This window comes from Natator depressus, chromosome 7 (assembly GCF_965152275.1).
Source record: "Natator depressus isolate rNatDep1 chromosome 7, rNatDep2.hap1, whole genome shotgun sequence".
NCBI lineage: Eukaryota > Metazoa > Chordata > Testudines > Cheloniidae > Natator > Natator depressus.
Genome location: NC_134240.1, coordinates 68,015,517 through 68,032,177, shown reverse-complemented (window position 1 = coordinate 68,032,177; position 16,661 = coordinate 68,015,517). Strand labels below are relative to the sequence as shown.

Sequence of the window (16,661 nt, the reverse complement as noted above, 5' to 3'; positions counted from 1 at the left end):
GGAAGGGATTCGTTATCATGTAACTGCGACATAGCTGCTCCTTTAAAGGATGTTGTTGGTGCTTAGACCTCCTTCATTGGTGACTCAAACTTTTTCTTCTATACTGACCTTGCAGCAAAAAGCTTTTAGCTACTATGTACTTATAGGGGCTTCTTTTCTATGTGTTTACATCTTAGCACATCAAATTTTGGAGTCAGTGGCTCATCCCAATGTATGGCACGTTAGATCTCCATTGACTTCTCTTGGATTGTGCTAATATGAACACTGCCTAGTAGCGACAGTGCTTTTAAACACTGTAGAGCAGCGTGCTGTTAGTACCCTATTTTAATAGATTTTTAAAGGCATGGGGTCAAGGTATCATCCACAATTTATGGAGTTATTTTTCTCCCCCTGGTGTTTATAACAACAGCCCTTTGGGAGAATGACACTGAAATCTGTTTCTTTATTGAAATGTGCTGCCCGCTATTTTTATGCACACACTGGTTTGCTATTGGAGCATTGCTCACTAGTGGTAGGCTCAAGGCTTTGATTTGTGACATTGAATGCTATATGGGGACAAAATATGCACATAAAACAACCAGAACACATTGGAAATAAAAATAAAAGGTCCTTATATGTTAAAATTTGGATCTACCAAATTTGACAGCATCTTTAACTGAAAGACTATGATTGAGTCATCCTCTAGATGGCAGTACTACCCACCCTAGGTTTAAAAGTCTAACATCTGTAGAAAACACTTGGCTCTAGGCAATGTTCCAGAATAGCTTGAGTTGTGTACATGTTACTGCCAAAGTTAAAAGTCACCAACTGCTTTTCACTTTAGCAGCTCTGCTTACAAAATGTAGACGTGGGATCTCTGTGATCCAGGCAATAGCTGGTTGAGGGAGAGTGTGTCGTTTGTGGACGCACACACTGTGTTGTCTTAAAGTGTGAGTGAAAGGAAATGGGATTAGTCCATTTCTGCAAAGGACTTCGGGCCAGTCTTGGTTATATTGGAGTCATGGGTGGGTTTTCTCACTGACTTCAGTGAAACCAGGCTCTGGTCCACTGTCAACATTTCATGTTGATGTAGTAGGCACCAAGAGTGAAATTAATGCTGCTGCAGGGGTTGACCCAAAATGCCACTCAAAATTCACATAAGGGTTAAGGGGTTAGGTAGGCCTTGTACGGGATTTCTGCATTGGAGAAATTTTGCTTCAGGGGAATGCAGTTTCTTTGCACACTGTCTCCTGACTTGTTCTGAAAATGGAAGCAGTTGGAATAATCTAATACCTGACTCATTGCTGTGGGTTTAAGTTTGGTGATCATTAAAATAAAGAACTAATAGCACTGGCTAACAGTAGGCATGATTTAGCCAGGTATTGTGCAAACTTCTCCCCTTTCAGTGCATCTCAAATTCAACATGCCTCCTTCCTATTCAAGGAACAAGCCTCCCCTCTTCAGCATCTGTGCTAGACTGTGCAATGTGTACCAGCTACAATGAAAAAAACAACCCCAAAACTATTTGTTTCTGTGCGTGTGGCTTGGAACCCATGTCTCCAGAAAAAAGAAATCAGAACATTAATCCGTGTCCTCTAGCCACACAAATGCTTGCCCTTTGGTAGGAAAACATCAAAGTGCAGCTGCACGTAAAAGAGTCATTTGGCCAAAAAAGACACAGTGGGGTTCTGTAGTCAGTCTGATTCACTGATTTCCAGATCAGATTTGCAGAGTTTGTAAATTAAATTGCTATTTGTAACTGCTAGCCCAAAAAATTGTGCCCAGGCTCAGAAAGGCAAGCTGGTTTCTTTCCACCCCATCACTAGTAATAGAGGCCATGACACCTTGGAATACACCTATGCTACTCCATTGCCTTCATATTACACTCTCATTGCCACCTGTGAAAACCCTTTCAGGACTAATGGGGCTATGCAGGTGTACCTGAAGGCATCATTTGAAGACCATGAGCTCACACAGGTGAATTTGATGGCATTTTTTGAGCTTCAGCTGCCCTATGGCTAGTTATGATGCCCAGGATAAAAAGGACTCAGACTGAGTGTCAGGGGTCAGGGCTAGGTATGTTGCAGCTCTGTAAAGTCCACTCCCTGTGCTGTGTTGGAACAGCCCAAGGCCTGCTTTAACTTATGCTATCTGCAACTGGCCCTGAGGGTCCAAAAATGGGCTATGGATTGGTGATAGTGTAACCCACACACCTTCTGGGTGTGGTGTTCTGTCCCATCTAGTGGCACTGGGACCACTTAGAGAGAGAGGGATTAATGAGTCTACTCTACAGCCTTAGCTAAAAGCCATATGGCTTTTAGCTCATGCGGTAGAGGCTCGTGCACTAAGCTCCAAAGGCCCAAGGTTTGATTCCCACCTGCCGACGACCAGGGTCTGTCGGCGTTACAGTAGCACGGGAGCACCCTGGCCATGTCCCTTTTCCTCCAGCCACTACCTCTCTTCCCTGCTATGCTAGGAGCACCGAGGGTCAGTGGTATAAGAGCCCCTACATAGGTTCTGCTGTAGGGGGATCATCTTTACCCTGATTGATCTTCCCTGGGTGATTTTTCCATTGTAAGGTCAGATTATCCTAGCAGTGCAATACAAGGTGATCCACTGCATTACCAGATCTGTTCCTGCTCTCATTGATTTCCATACTGGCCAATTGTTGCAAAGTAACTTTAGTTGGATAATAAAAGCCATGCTTTGCTGCTAAGTCATTACAAAAAAAAAGTGCTATAGTTTTTCAAAGACTACCTAATGAACCTTTATTGGCCTACATTGCACCCAAGGATAGACAGTTACTAATAGATAGAGATTACTAATAACAAGCAAGTGACCTGTTCTATTTGCCTCAGGATTAGTATGCAAAAATAAATTGCAGTTCTACACCTGTTCTTCAGCCAGGAACTCCACCAGGAGTCCACAGGCAGCCTCGCCTGCAGTCGTGATCTTTCCACTGCCTTCACTGAGCATTGGCTTAGGACCTTAATGATTTATATCATTATTGGGAGAGGGAGTAAGCCACCATCAACAAAGAACACCCCACCCAATCCTAGAAAGAACTCAATATACATAAAAAAATTGCTGATACTCGTATAAAAGTGCCATGATCCCATCAGGATCAACTCAAGCTGCTTCATAGGAAATGGTAGCAACAGTTCTGGGCAAGGGAAGCCCATTACATGAAGAAATAAAAATGGCTAAGGATTTTATGTTGGGTACATAAAAACACTGAGCCAATTATATATTTTACCTAGCAGGGTTTGCATGAAAAAATTTATAAGCATGCTAGAAAATGAGTCTTTATATTTTAAATTGCATTTACTAATTTGCTTTTGTTCTTTTGCATATCCTATCACGACTGCTTTTAAATGTGTGATTCAAGAACACACTGAAGTCCAGTCTGTCTGTGGGAAACTGACCTGTTGCTAAGGTCACTTGTCAGCAGGGCATCCCACCAGAAATAGTGAGAAAACCAGTTTAAACTGCTAGTACAGACAGGAGAAAATTGTTTCCAGCACAATTGGAGACTGTGATTGAGTTTTGGGTTTCCTGTCTGTATGTGGAACTTAAACTTCATAATAGTGGCTACTTTGTATGCCCATGCTTCTTTATACTGTTATTTAAATGTGGAATGGGAATAACGACTAACCATGAGAAGGGTGAATCTTTCATCTGCCCTCCCTTTGTCCCTCTTGTAAACTTTCCTCTCGACTGGTTTAGTAGGTAGAGTGGGGAATGTATGCATCAGGAATCCTGGGTTCTATTCCTGGCCCTGCTTGTGTGATCCTTGACAAGTCAAAGTTGTGTCAGTTTCCCTGTCTGTGCAATGGAATAATATGTTCCTACCTCACAGGAGTGTTATAAGGTGACTGTGTGAATTTGTGACTGGGAAGAGGTTTGAGATCTGTGGGTAAAAGGTGCTGTAGAAATACTAGTATTAACATTGCAGTTGAGTTTACTTGTAACCGGTACTGCAGATAAGCAGTACTGTCCATAATGTATTCCTGTCACAAGGTCCCAACCCGAGCTGGCTTTCTCAGCTGCCAAACCCTTCCATATGCCTAACTGCCAGCTGCTAAGCCTGCCCACAATTCCCACAAGCACTTTGACCCCACTCCCCCAACCCTTTCCAAAGTCTGACAGCGCTACTTGCAGTGACCAAGTGGCTGTCAGTAGTTCTCCTGGCTTCATTTGCTGGGAAGAATTAAAACTCTGCATATACTAATGAACATTATATCATGGAATAAAACAAACCAGCTAAGGTTCTTCTCATCCGAGAGCCCCAATTTCGCATGACTAGAAATGTATATCCTTTGTTGGCATAAAATACCACCTCTGGTTTCAGGGTGGAGCATCATTACCAATGGATTAATTTCTAAATATAGAAGGAGAAGTTCTTAAAGTTTAAAAATATGTAGGGTCAGATCCTCAGTTTGTGTAAATCACCAAAGCACTACTGATTTCAATTAGCTATTTACTGCCTACATCCTGGTTGTCCAGAAAGATTCTGGATCAGTCTAATATGAAACTACATTGATCTACACCAGTTGAGAATCTGGCCCGTGGAGCCTATATACCTGGCAAAACCAGTAATGATGAGATTGGGATAAAGCCTGTGTGATGGGCAACTGCAGAGCGGTAATGAGGGTAGCAGGAATGCTTCAAAGCCCCATTGGGTAGCTGGTCAGAGAGCTGCCTGTCTGTGTGATATTTTTTACACCTATGACGTTTACGTGAAAATCCACCTCCAAGCATATTTGTGATTAAAGTATTTTTCTGCTTTCTCTTCCAAGCGGTCTTATTTGTTGAGATCTTTGTGTGCTGCCGACATCTTTCCTTATCCATTTCCTATTAGTTCTGTGTATGAAAAATAAATAGACAACAAAGGGCCTCTGAGTTTAATTTCTATTTCGTCATGTTTCAATGTACAGTAGTTTTGAATCAATAAAACCCATGTCATAAACTGGATCCTATTTCCTGTTAATATTAATTGTAGGAAAACAACTGCTACACACATGGGGTAAAATTTTCAAAAGAACCTGTGACTTAGGCACCCAAGTCCCATTGATTTCTCAATGAAACTTAGACTTCTCATTAGAACAGGCACATTGTTTTTTTTGCCAAAAAAAAATTCAGTGAAAAATGCAGCGCTGGTGACACCAAAACCATTTTGCAAATTTATATTGATTTTGATAAAGTGTTTCAGTGAAAAAAAATCTGAGAAATTTGAAATGTTTCATTTTGACATTTTCAGAATTAAATGTTTCAAGTTTCTTGGTTCAGAAGACCTTTTGGTTTAACATTTTCTTTAATGTTATTTTAAAGAATCCCTAATATTTTTAAATGATCAAAATTGAATCAAAACATTTCAATTTCGTCACAATAAAAGTTTCTGTTTGAGCCTAAAATAATTTTTGTTGTACTTCTTGATTCACCAAAAATTTCAAAAAAATTCATTTTCCGTTTGACCCAAAACAAAATTTTACTGTTTTGGAAATGCTAGTGTATTGAAAAATCAGTTATTCACTTAGCTCTACTTCTAAATGCATAAGTCATTTTTGAAAATAGGTCTTAAGGGTCAGAATTGTAAAGGTATTTGGACACAGGGCTTTCCATAAATTTCGTAACACATTTGTGGGGGATTTTTCAAGATCCCCCTCCCCTTATAACACTGAAACAAACATGCAAAATTAAGGACCCACTTATCCACCCTAATGTGTCAATTAATGGACAGCCCCAAGATGTAGATGGGTACTCACTAGGATTTTCAAAAGTGCCTTTTAAAAATGTGGCCTTAAGTCAGTTAATGTGGGATTTTCAAAAGCACCTAAGAGTATTAGGCACCCAGCTTCTATTGAAAGTCAGTGAGAATTGGCCTTCTCATTTTCTTAAGCACTTTCGAAATTTCACCCCAGGGTCAAATTTACAAAGGTATTTAAATACCTAAAGGTGCAGGCAGACAACTCATGGGATTTTTTCCTAACAACCTAAATCGGTGAGGTGCCTAACTTCGGAAAATCTCTCTCGATGCCTACCTACGTCTTTAGGCACCTCAATACCTTTTAAAATCTGGCCCCTAGGCATTTATGAAAATCACACTCTGTAGGTCCTGGTCCTGGGCTTGCTTCAAGTTGGCACAACACAGGGAAGGGACAGGAACAAAGGTGATTATCCACCAACTTTACCCTCCCATCTCCAGGCCAGTCTCTAGCTTAAATCAGAGCAGCCTCAGGGCTCCTTTAGCTTACACCAGCTGTCTATGGCCCCAAGGGAGAGTCCCAGCAGCTAGAGATTGCCAAGACATAGACACTCCACAGACAGAACACATTGGAGAGAAGACCCCTACAGCATGGCTGTGGGGAAGTATTGTCATGGAGAATCCAGAGATTCCCCTTACTTTAGGGGAAGCCTCAGCTGACTGGATCAACTAGCATTGTCGCTGGCTTGCTTTGTCAGACCAGTACAAAGCAGCTGGAGCGAGATGAAGGATCTGGCGCCTTGTCTGTCAGTGCCTAATTCCTGAAAATATCTGGCTCGAGGCCTTGCTAAAATACTTACCCTTCCTCTTGGCTGGGGGCCTACTCGCATTCAGAGTCTCCCACGCTAAACAACCAGTCCTGAGAGCACTGAAGTCAATTGCAAAGCTCCCATAAAAGTGCAAACAATAGCTCATTTGTTTGTTATGTCGGTCTGGAAACCCATATGCAGAAGTCATGTAATATATCAAAACCACAATCAGCAGTTTCACAGATTGCTTCTGTATTTGTTTCCCCATGAGATGTGAAAGTTGGTGCAGCTCCTTAAAGGTATTTAGGTGCTTAACTCCCACTGAAATCAAGATCTGGGCCTCAGGGGGTCACGTGAGCAACAGATGAGAGACATCTAGATAAAGCTATGCTAGAAGATTTATCAGAGTGAATTTAGCACTAGTGAAAGGGGCTGGTTTGGCAACCCAGGAGGCTGAAGCCATCCTATCTTTATCTACAGAAGGGACAACCTCGTGTGTGGTGGTAGTGAGGGCTTTTTGCATATTACCAGAGTGATTCAAATAGAGCAGGTGGAGTCCTGCAAAAACAGTATTCTCCAACAGCCCTTCAAATTCCTAGCAGCTCTCTGGGTCCAGCATGCTGATGTTCCCTTTAATTTGCTACTCATATTCATTAATGTGAACAGGTTTTTCTTTGCATGGAAGTTTTGGGAATGGTTGGAGTTGGAGTGTGTGTGGGTTTTTGGTTTTTTTTTTTTTTGGCATGGATAGCTCTTTTCACAAGGAAAGAAGGGGTATTTGCTGTTTGCAATTTATTACATGCTATTCACCATCAATTATTCACCTTTTTATAAAGTCCTCCAATGAAGGAGCAGAATCAATCTTATGTGACTTTAGTTGACCAATCAGACAACATGAATAATGAATAACAAATAGTCAAAGCAAGCAATCTGTTAACAACTTTAGTCTGTAAACTGTTTGAACTTGGCAAAAACTTACCAGTAAATAGCAGAAATCAGGATTAATATGTGAATGATTCCCAGAGAAAGGGTCTGATTCTCCACCGTATTTGAACTTGTGTAGCCATTTACATAGGTACAAAGCAGGTGCAAAATGCTAACAAATCAGAATTTTCCACTTGCTTACACAGTGGTAGCATTTAGGGCAGTTCTCCACTCACTTTGCACTGTTGTAACTTGCTACTAAAGGCAGAAAGCAGAGGAAAATCAGGCCCAAAAGGGTTAACTCCATGAATGATTCAACTACCTCTTGCCCTTACCCCTTAGCTAACTGCAGTATCCTAAAACCAGCTGAGAGTCTGGCCCATTTTCGCTAAAGTGGGTGAAAACTAGTAGTGAGTGAGCCATTTTTTTGAGATTTTTCTTTTTAAAGGTGACATAGGCATTTGAAGATTAGAAAATAATAATAATAAGTGATCAAAACGTTTACAGCAAACTAGTGAATTAGTCAGAGGACTTCTCAGTTGTGGCAGCAGTGGCAGGGACTGTGGGCACCCCTATCCAATACTATGTAAATAAACATCTTTCCTAGGTGCATTCCTGGCAGGGTCTCCAGTGGGTTCCCAGCAGCTTGGGTAATGTGCATACTCCATGACGGGAACCTGTTAACTTTGGATAAAGCACAAGCTAAATAATCAGTGACCCAGTGCAAATAGAGCCTTGTCTGTGCTTCCTGCACCTTTGTTTTAGACTTCGAAAGGAAAGAGTAACTACTACCTGCTCCATGGTAGCAGAGATGAAGTACAACTCCCACCTGCTCTGGAGAATGCTGTTTTTCATCAGTGCAGTATGGCTTGTTACAGGTAAGTTGTGACCATTCTTTAATAATACCTTACAGAAAACAATTTTCAACCTAAGATAGGCAGTTACTTCTACCTTCAGGCACCCAAATAGACAAGGCAGTGTCTAAAATGGGTATTTGAGCGCCTCCTGCAGTTGGTTTGAATTTGAAAATTGATATCCTCAGCTATCCAAGCTAGAATCTGAACCATAACCATCTGATCTTGCAAAAATACACACAAAGTGATCCCTGCTCTTTTTGCTTTGCTTATTCTTACTGTGCTGGTAGAGATTATTTATTTGACACCCTTTGTCTGACAGGCAAAGTTTGTTTGTTTTAAATCTCCTATTTACATATTTTACATTTGTCACCTCTTCACAGTGGAACTTGAAGGTAGATTTATCCCTGACAAATGTGATCATAAAGTTTGTCATTTCTTTTCAGGGGAGGGAGTGGTTGTTGTATTAGCCAGGCAAGGTACTAACAAACTTCAACAGGACTTTATTTTTTTAAAGTGGAAACCTCTTTTCCAAGCTGCTGCTGCACCCTCAGTAGCTCTCCCTCAGCCTCTTCAACTCTTCCCCCCTCCTTCCTGTTCCCTGTCCTTTCAGACTCCCAACAGCCAGTGCTCCCAATTCTAATAATTACAAGCAACATCTAAACACCACAGTGGGTGAGCCAGAGTGACCTAGCAGTAATTTCAAAGGGAGATATACTAGTCATGCATAATGAGAAGAGTTATCAAGAAGGCTGTGCTGTGGGGCTGTCTGAGCTGCCCTCTGTGCAGCTAAGCGAGGGAGGTGGGGCAAGGGTGGCTTTAAGCAACATGTACACCTCCCCATCTAAATCTAGGATGGCCGGGGACAAAAGCAGTCCTCAGCGTAAGTTAAAGCAGCTTCAGTCTAACCTACACCTGGCTGATTAAGGCTGGATCAAGCAGCCAGAGGTTGCTGGGGGGTAGGAATTCCCTGGCTTGACCACTTTTCTCTCAAACATGCTCCCTGACATAGGGACTGGGATCTGGGAGTGAGTTAGGAGCTGCTGTGGTGACTCTATGGGATTTACTTTACACAGGGCAAGGGGGAGACATCAGGGGCCCCTTTAAGATCTTTCTGCCCCCCCTCAAAGGGACTATACATACTTAACCACTCAGGATGAAGTTCACCCCAATGCTGAAGGCTGCACACAAAGCCGTGAGCACCATTAGAATTCTGAACTAGGTGGTGCAGAGGGCCTTGTGCCGCCCTCAGCACTAGGCCAAATCTCACCCTGTGGCTAAAGACAGTATTGAGCCAATAAAACTATGGATAAGGTAGGTAGGGCTGCTGACTTTGGTTGGCTGAATTCCTAGAGGTTTCATCACATGACATCATCTTTAATTAAAAGTTAATCTTTAATTCCTAGAGACTCCAGGACAATCCTGGAGGGTTGGCAACCCTAAAGGTAGGTATTGTGATACTTTTCATTAGGCCAACAACTATATTGGCATACGCAGGCTTGGAGGGCTAGAAAGTCCCCTCAGAGGAGACATTTGGGTAAAATCAACAAAGCTCAGTTTTGCTCGTGACTTAAACCAGGATTTAAACCCAGGTCTCCAAAGACAAAAGTCTAGTAGCCACTGCAGTAATAATCCTCTCTCCCCAATGCACTTTATAGGCCAGATTATGATCTGAATTACATTTGAATAATTCTACAATAACGCCTCTGAAATTAATAGTCCGTCTCTAGATTTACACCCATGTCACTGAGAGCAGAATTTGGTCCCATGTGGTAAAAGGACACAGTTTACTTGTTTAGGTCTCAAATCTACCTCCCACAAATGTCACAAAGTATTCCTGAATGGGGTGAGCAAAATATTAACAATTGCATCTGATGTCATCCTCTACTAAAGGCATTGCTTTGGATTTAACTTCCTTTTAGAATAGTGCATTATGGGGCCTACGCTGTTTGAGTGTCTCTTTAGTTGTGATAATATTGAAAACAGATGCTAGTACCTGTGATATGAGTCTCTACGGAGGAAAAATGTGCGTGTAATAATGAATATAATAAGAATAACGTCCACCTTTTTTAGTGCTCCACTATGATATTTCAACAGGCAGAGAAAAATGTACTTTTTTGATTTTCAGAAGCATCAACAGATAAATATGTTGTTTGTTTGTAGATGTTATTGAAGCTGGAACTGCCAATTGTAAAAATGCTGATTTAAGTGATTTGAATCATCAGGTGAAGGTAAAGAACTGGCTTTATACACTCTGTGGTCTCTTAGCTGTATGCATGTATGGGGCTGGAGTTGATGAGGTTTAAGCTGTATAAAAACCAGGGATTTACATTGTACACTAGTCTGTAACAGTTCCTTTTGCCTAGAATGAAGAGAGTCCCTTTTAGTTCAGCTGGTAGAGCTATTCCCTACTAATCAGACAGATGGGAGTTTGCATCTCAGCTGTAAGACTGTACAAGACAAGCGTAAATGCAGCCATGGGCTGGAGTATTCTGCATGGAATTGTGCCTCATCTTTATGTGGACTAACAACATTATTAGGAGCAAATCACTCAGTGAAGAAATGGTGTGGCAGGATGTTAGGACTCTGTGCAGAAGACTCCTTTCACACTGTGGAGAAAGGGTGGAACAGAGGAAGGGAGATGGAGGAGCTGGGATGGGGCAGGCAGATAAACAAATACATTTATTCTTCTTTCCATTCTCACCATAGAGAAGGTGCACACCCACCACAGGGACAGCTGCAGTTCTGAGGAGTGGTTCTGCTGACAATCCATGGACTGCAGCTTTTTATTCCTTCCACTCATGCCACCTGCAGTTCTCCTTGGTACCACAGTAGTCTTAGGGTATGACTACACTGCAACTTAAGCCCGTGCTTAAGCCCAGGCTCAAGCCTAACCGCCCTTGCATCTACACTGCAATTGTACTAGCTGAGGGATGACCCAGGGTCCCGGGACCCTGTAGGGCTGGAAGGTAAGAGCTTGTATTACACCAGGACCCAGGGTCTGAGCCCTATTGCTTTGCAGTGTAGATGCAGCCCTGCTTGTCTTGGGTCCTGGGAATCTCCAGAAGTATCCCACAATTTCATGGGACAACTTTCTTAGTCTTCTCTATTCCAACAGTCTGCAATCCATTCTTTTGAAAATGGAAGCCACTCCCTCCCCCCGTGAAAGAGTAGCTCAGGGCAGCATTAACCCATTCTGTTCTGATCACTGATCTGCAAGCATGTATCAGAGAGCCTCCTGGGTTTGTAATGGAGAGCGAACCGATCAAGTCTTTTGGAAAGCGAGCTGCTTCCTGATAACGAGTAGGGCAGGCAGTAAAGTTTTCCCACAGTGCACCTTGGTCGTGGGGCAAGAGCGGCCACATTTTGAGGTGGATGCTAGGGACTGTGGGGGTCTGCTCATTGGAGTGTGGATGCCAGAGCCCTAGGTTCGAGCACAGGTTAGAAAAGTCTTAACATAGGGTTAAAATACAATGTAGATGCGTAAGCCCAGATTCCCCAATACCAGTCAGCTGTTGGGCTTACATTGCAATGTAGACGTACCCTTAGCGCTTAGGCCATTAGGAAATCAAAGCATGGTTGTTCTAACTGATGGAACCCAGATTTGGACTGATTTATTGTCTCACCTCTCTTTGCAAATTCTGTATAATTTTGAGGGCATCAGAGGTTGTGTGGTGGCGGTAGTGGGGATAATTGTGTTTAAAATCACTTTTACACTGCTCCTTATACATATATAGTATAAATAAAACAACCAAGGTCAATATCCCAGGGCTCTCTAGCAATAGTGTCTGCATTTATTTATGCAGATTTGTTTATAAGCACACAAATTTCAGGTTTAGGTTAATTATTTTTAGGAAAAAATATCTTTGTTAAGATAATGAAAAACACTATGAGATTTCTCTTTTCTCTGAATTTTATAAGCCTTTCCCACACTAACAATCCATTCTTTCCTTCCTCCACAGAGGTTTTCTCAGTGCTTCCTTGAAATGCTTCCCGATGATCAGAGAACTGAAATTAATTCCCTTGCATGGTTATTGCAACAGGTACTTGATCGCCTAAGAAAGGTTCAAGGGAAAGGTGAGGATTTTATCTTTTATTGGAAAAACTCTTCATTTTTACTTGAAGGGGAATCTATGTTTATAGTGTATTAGCCAGAGGAATTCTTTGGGCATCATTAATGATGGGCTTGAACCAGAATGTCAGATCCAACCCTCTTCAGCTCTTCCAAAACCCGCTCTCCTGCTCTGTGCTGGCTGACAAAATGAGAACTTACCAGGTCCAAAGTGGAAGCAGCAGGAAAAAATCATGATTAAGTCCCAGCTCCTCAAAGGTACTTAAGCCTAAACCTAAATACCTTTTAAGATCTGGGCCTAAGAAACTTCACAGGGGCCTGTGCCATCAACAGCCTGGCAAGCTATAGATGCTGAACCAGTGATCTCACAACAGTTTCTCCCTTGACCTCAGACAAGCAAGCTTAGATGTGGTTAGTCAATGACATCACAAACGCCTAACCCTTGAAATCAGACCAGAAAGCCAGAGGTGTAGAGCCAGCAACCTCAGAGAGGCCTTGCCTCAATTTCTACCCAGGAAGCAAGAGATATTGAACTGGATTTGGAGAAGAATTGTCCAAGCTATGAGTCCTTTAACAGCCTCCCTTTTTCTAGGGGTAGATCTGTCCCCTTGCTGGTCTCCCTCCCCTTCATGGGGACAGAGGGGAAAAAGCAGATCCTGCTACCAGTATCCCTAACCCCAGCAAGGGTAAAAGGGCCTCATTAGTTCTGTCTGCCCTCTATACACTCCGCAATAGGCTGAGATGCAAAGGGCATCTGAGAGGCAAGAGATGTTCTCCTGTGCAGCTCCACATACTGCACACATGTGTGTACATACATCCTTGTCTAGATCGCTATGGGCCTGGTTGGGGACATGGATTCCTTCCAGATACATATATTCCTTGGGTCCAGTTCTCCTCCTTCACCATGTCCAAACACACAAGAGGATGCAATGATGTTTACTGAGATTTTGGAAGCAGTACTGTCCATTTCTTCCATCAAGTCCTTTCTTCACAATCTATATAAAATGGGAGGATATTAGTGTTTACAACTTGGCTTTAGATCAGAGGTTTTCAAACTTGGGGTTATGCCCCTGAATAAGCAGTGAAGAGTATTATTCTGGGGATCACATTTTCTACAGAATCTAAGACAATGTCTACACTGGAGCTGGAAGGTGTAATTTCCTGCTCAGGTAGATATACCCACACTAGCTCTGATCAGCCTAGCATGCTAAAAATATAAATATACCCATGGTGGTGCAAATGATGGGAGGGACTAGCTACCATGAGTATGATCCTGTCTGAAACCTTAAGTACATACTTGGGCAGCTTGCCAGTTCCACCCCTTGTGTTGCTGTGTCTACACTAGCCATACTAGTTAGCACACTAGCTTGATCACAGCTAGTATGAGTATGTCTCCTTGAACTGGACATTACTAACTTTTCAGCACCAGTGTAGATAAACCCTGAGATGTCAGTAAAAACAAAATGTTTCTAGCCTTTCATGTTATAAGAAATGTAAGTAGCTGCAGTAAGTAGGTTTATTGAATCTGTAGCACTGAGGAATGGGCAGTTTATCATATTTTCCATAAAACTGTGTAACATCTGAATTATTTTAAATGTGATATTTTCAATTTTCTCTGCACTGATTGTAAATGCCAACCTGAGTTATGCACAACATAATGAACTTTTAAAACATAACAGCTAGGGCTTGTCGAGAGTATTCTATCAAAACAGTTTTCGATGGAAAATTGTGTTTTTGACAAAACTAATATTTTTGTGGAAAGTGTGTGCTCTGAGCCTCCTGAGCAAGACATAGAGACAGAAGCATGGAAGAGAATATGGCCCCTAGATTTGATGGTGATAATTGCATTGAGTGCAATTATGACTTGTTTCAATCATATGTAGCAGGGCTTCTTCTCTACCTCGGTGGGTCCCACACTTCCTTCCAGCGGTGGGTCAGGATAGCATCTTGTCTCTCAGAATTCCACCCCCCCGTATAGTGGGTGGGTAAATTCTGTCTCCAAGTGGCCTTCCCATTTCTGGGCCTCACTGCTTCACTGGGGCTTCTGGCCTCCTCGGTGGACATCCAGTGAGAGGAAAAGGGCTGGAGGGTAGTCGCACACTCTACTCCAGGCCCCAACCCAGGGATCCTACAAGTAGCAGCCTCACGCTGCCAGTTTCCAGGAAAGCCGTTAGCTTCCCTGGGTTACTTCCACATGCCCCTTGGCTTATTGTTCCCACTTTGCTTGGGCAGGGTTCCTCCTGACCCTCCTGCTGGGGGAGGGAGAGCCCCTAGTCTCTGGCAGCCCTTCCAGGCATGGCAGCATCACACCAAACGCATGACTCAGTCTCTCCCCTCTGACAGGGTCCTTTTCTTCAGGTCTTTGGACCTGGAAGGGTCCTTAGCTCCTATTTAGGGTAGGGTTTCTCCCCAATCTCTATACCTGTGGGGTTCTCCCCTGGTCTTTGTCAACTTTCCTACCACTCAGCTCACCTTCCCTCTCACAACACCTATCACCCACACTGACTGGCTGCAGGGAAGGCTTTTAACCCATTCTGGCAGGTTCTTAAATGGCTCCAGGTGTCCTAATTAACCTTGAGTAACCCCTGCTCAGTTACTGGGGAAGAGGGACCTGCTTATCCTGAGGCTAATGCCTTCCTTCCCTGCACTCTCCTGTAGCCGTCTGGCCTGACCCTGTCACACATAGCATAATTTTGTAAGGTTGCCAAATTTCCAATGCTCTGAATTATTTTCTCTTTCTAAAGCTTGCCACGCCTTTACGTCAAAAAATTGCTCTGCCCCAGAGGCTCCCAAAAATGGTGGTCTTGTGTGTGTCAGCATTGACAGCGACCACTACTGCAAGCCAATGTGTAACCAGGTATTGTACACATTTTACAGTTAGTACTATAGTAATTCAGTGCTTTAATACAGTAGCCCTTCTACCCCGAAAGGTAAGTGTGGAAACCTCCCCTCCTCTGGTCTCATCTCTCCTCTTCTTTTCTAGCTCTTTCCTGCACCCATCACAGACATCGTTGAATGCTTAGATCACAGTGTTAAGTTTGAAGGCTACCCTTAGCCTAATCTTTGTATGAACATATGTCCATATATTGCTGTGCATTTATTGTCTGTATTGGGGAGAATGATGCTTGGAATAGGAAGGATTTTGCAGAACAGAATCATGATGTATTTATTTTTAGACCTGTTTGAAGGAAGATTGCATTAGGACTTCACATTATGCTTGGTTTTATTGGATTTGTTGGATTCTAAACACCTCAGTCACCTCCTTTGTGTCTCATGGAGTCCTGATACTTAACTTGTTGTTCCCCCTGTTTTAGTTCTAAGTCAATACTCCTTAATTTTACACCTTAAATCATGCCTCCTTAATGTTATTTCCTCCCAAGGTTTGTTATCCCATAACTGTCATCTGATTATATTTACCTTTCTCTTCATCATAGTTTCAGATCCTTTTAAATTCCTTTTTTTTGACTTTCTTCTGACTCCCTCCAATTTGCCAATTAATATTGTAACGACTGATATGTCACTGCACATATATACGAACAAAGGCCTTGATTTTGCAAACATGTATACATTTATTAACGCAAGTACTCTCACTGAAATCCAGTGGACTAACATTACAGTTTATTGTAGTAAACATGATTCAGTGATGTCATCTAATTCATAGAATTTCTTTCATGTGTGTTACACAAGGGTTATGACTTTGGATTTCTGAGACGAAGCAGGGTATATGAGAAATGTGGAGCGTCTACTGGTTATTCCTGGACACCAGAACTAGTTGGTGGAAACAGGCTCGCTGAGTGTATCTGTGAGTATTTCTGAAACCTGTTATTATTTAAGACAGTTGTTTGCAACTTTTTTTTTCATTTGTGGACCCCTAAAAAATTTCAAATGGAGGTGCAGACCCCTTTGGAAATCTTAGATTTCAACCACAGGCTGAAAACCACTGATTTAAGAAAACTCCTTAAAATTCTAATAAGCAATTATTCCAATATGGGTAATAGTACTGTTTTATTTACTGCTGGTTTAGAAATACTGTTAGTTTTAAACCCACAGTAAAGGAAAGGTCATTTGAGAGTTTTTATGTTTCAATTTTGATCATTTTTCACATTTATTAGCCAATAATCATCCTGGCGCATGCGGTACCTTTTATGACATTATACCTGAACATATATTCTACTTTGTTCTTGTGTGCTTGATGATGAATGTGTGGATTCTAACATCTTCTGTAGATAGTGTATCCATATCAATGCATGGAATAATATTAGTAGGAGGGCTTGACATTTGTATTACAGTAGTGCTCAAAGAACCCAACTGGGGACCTG

At 42.2% G+C, this 16,661-nt stretch overlaps 2 long non-coding RNA genes across 2 annotated transcripts in view; one reads left to right on the top strand and one right to left on the bottom strand.

Moving 5' to 3' along the window:
- LOC141991608 (uncharacterized) overlaps positions 1 to 16,661 on the bottom strand; it is a 49,717-nt gene that overhangs the window by 10,138 nt on the left and 22,918 nt on the right. The window lies entirely within an intron of this gene.
- LOC141991604 (uncharacterized) lies at positions 12,265 to 16,064 on the top strand. The gene is made up of 3 exons (XR_012640398.1): positions 12,265 to 12,347; positions 15,087 to 15,199; positions 16,030 to 16,064. It is a non-coding gene; the product is annotated as an uncharacterized LOC141991604 (long non-coding RNA).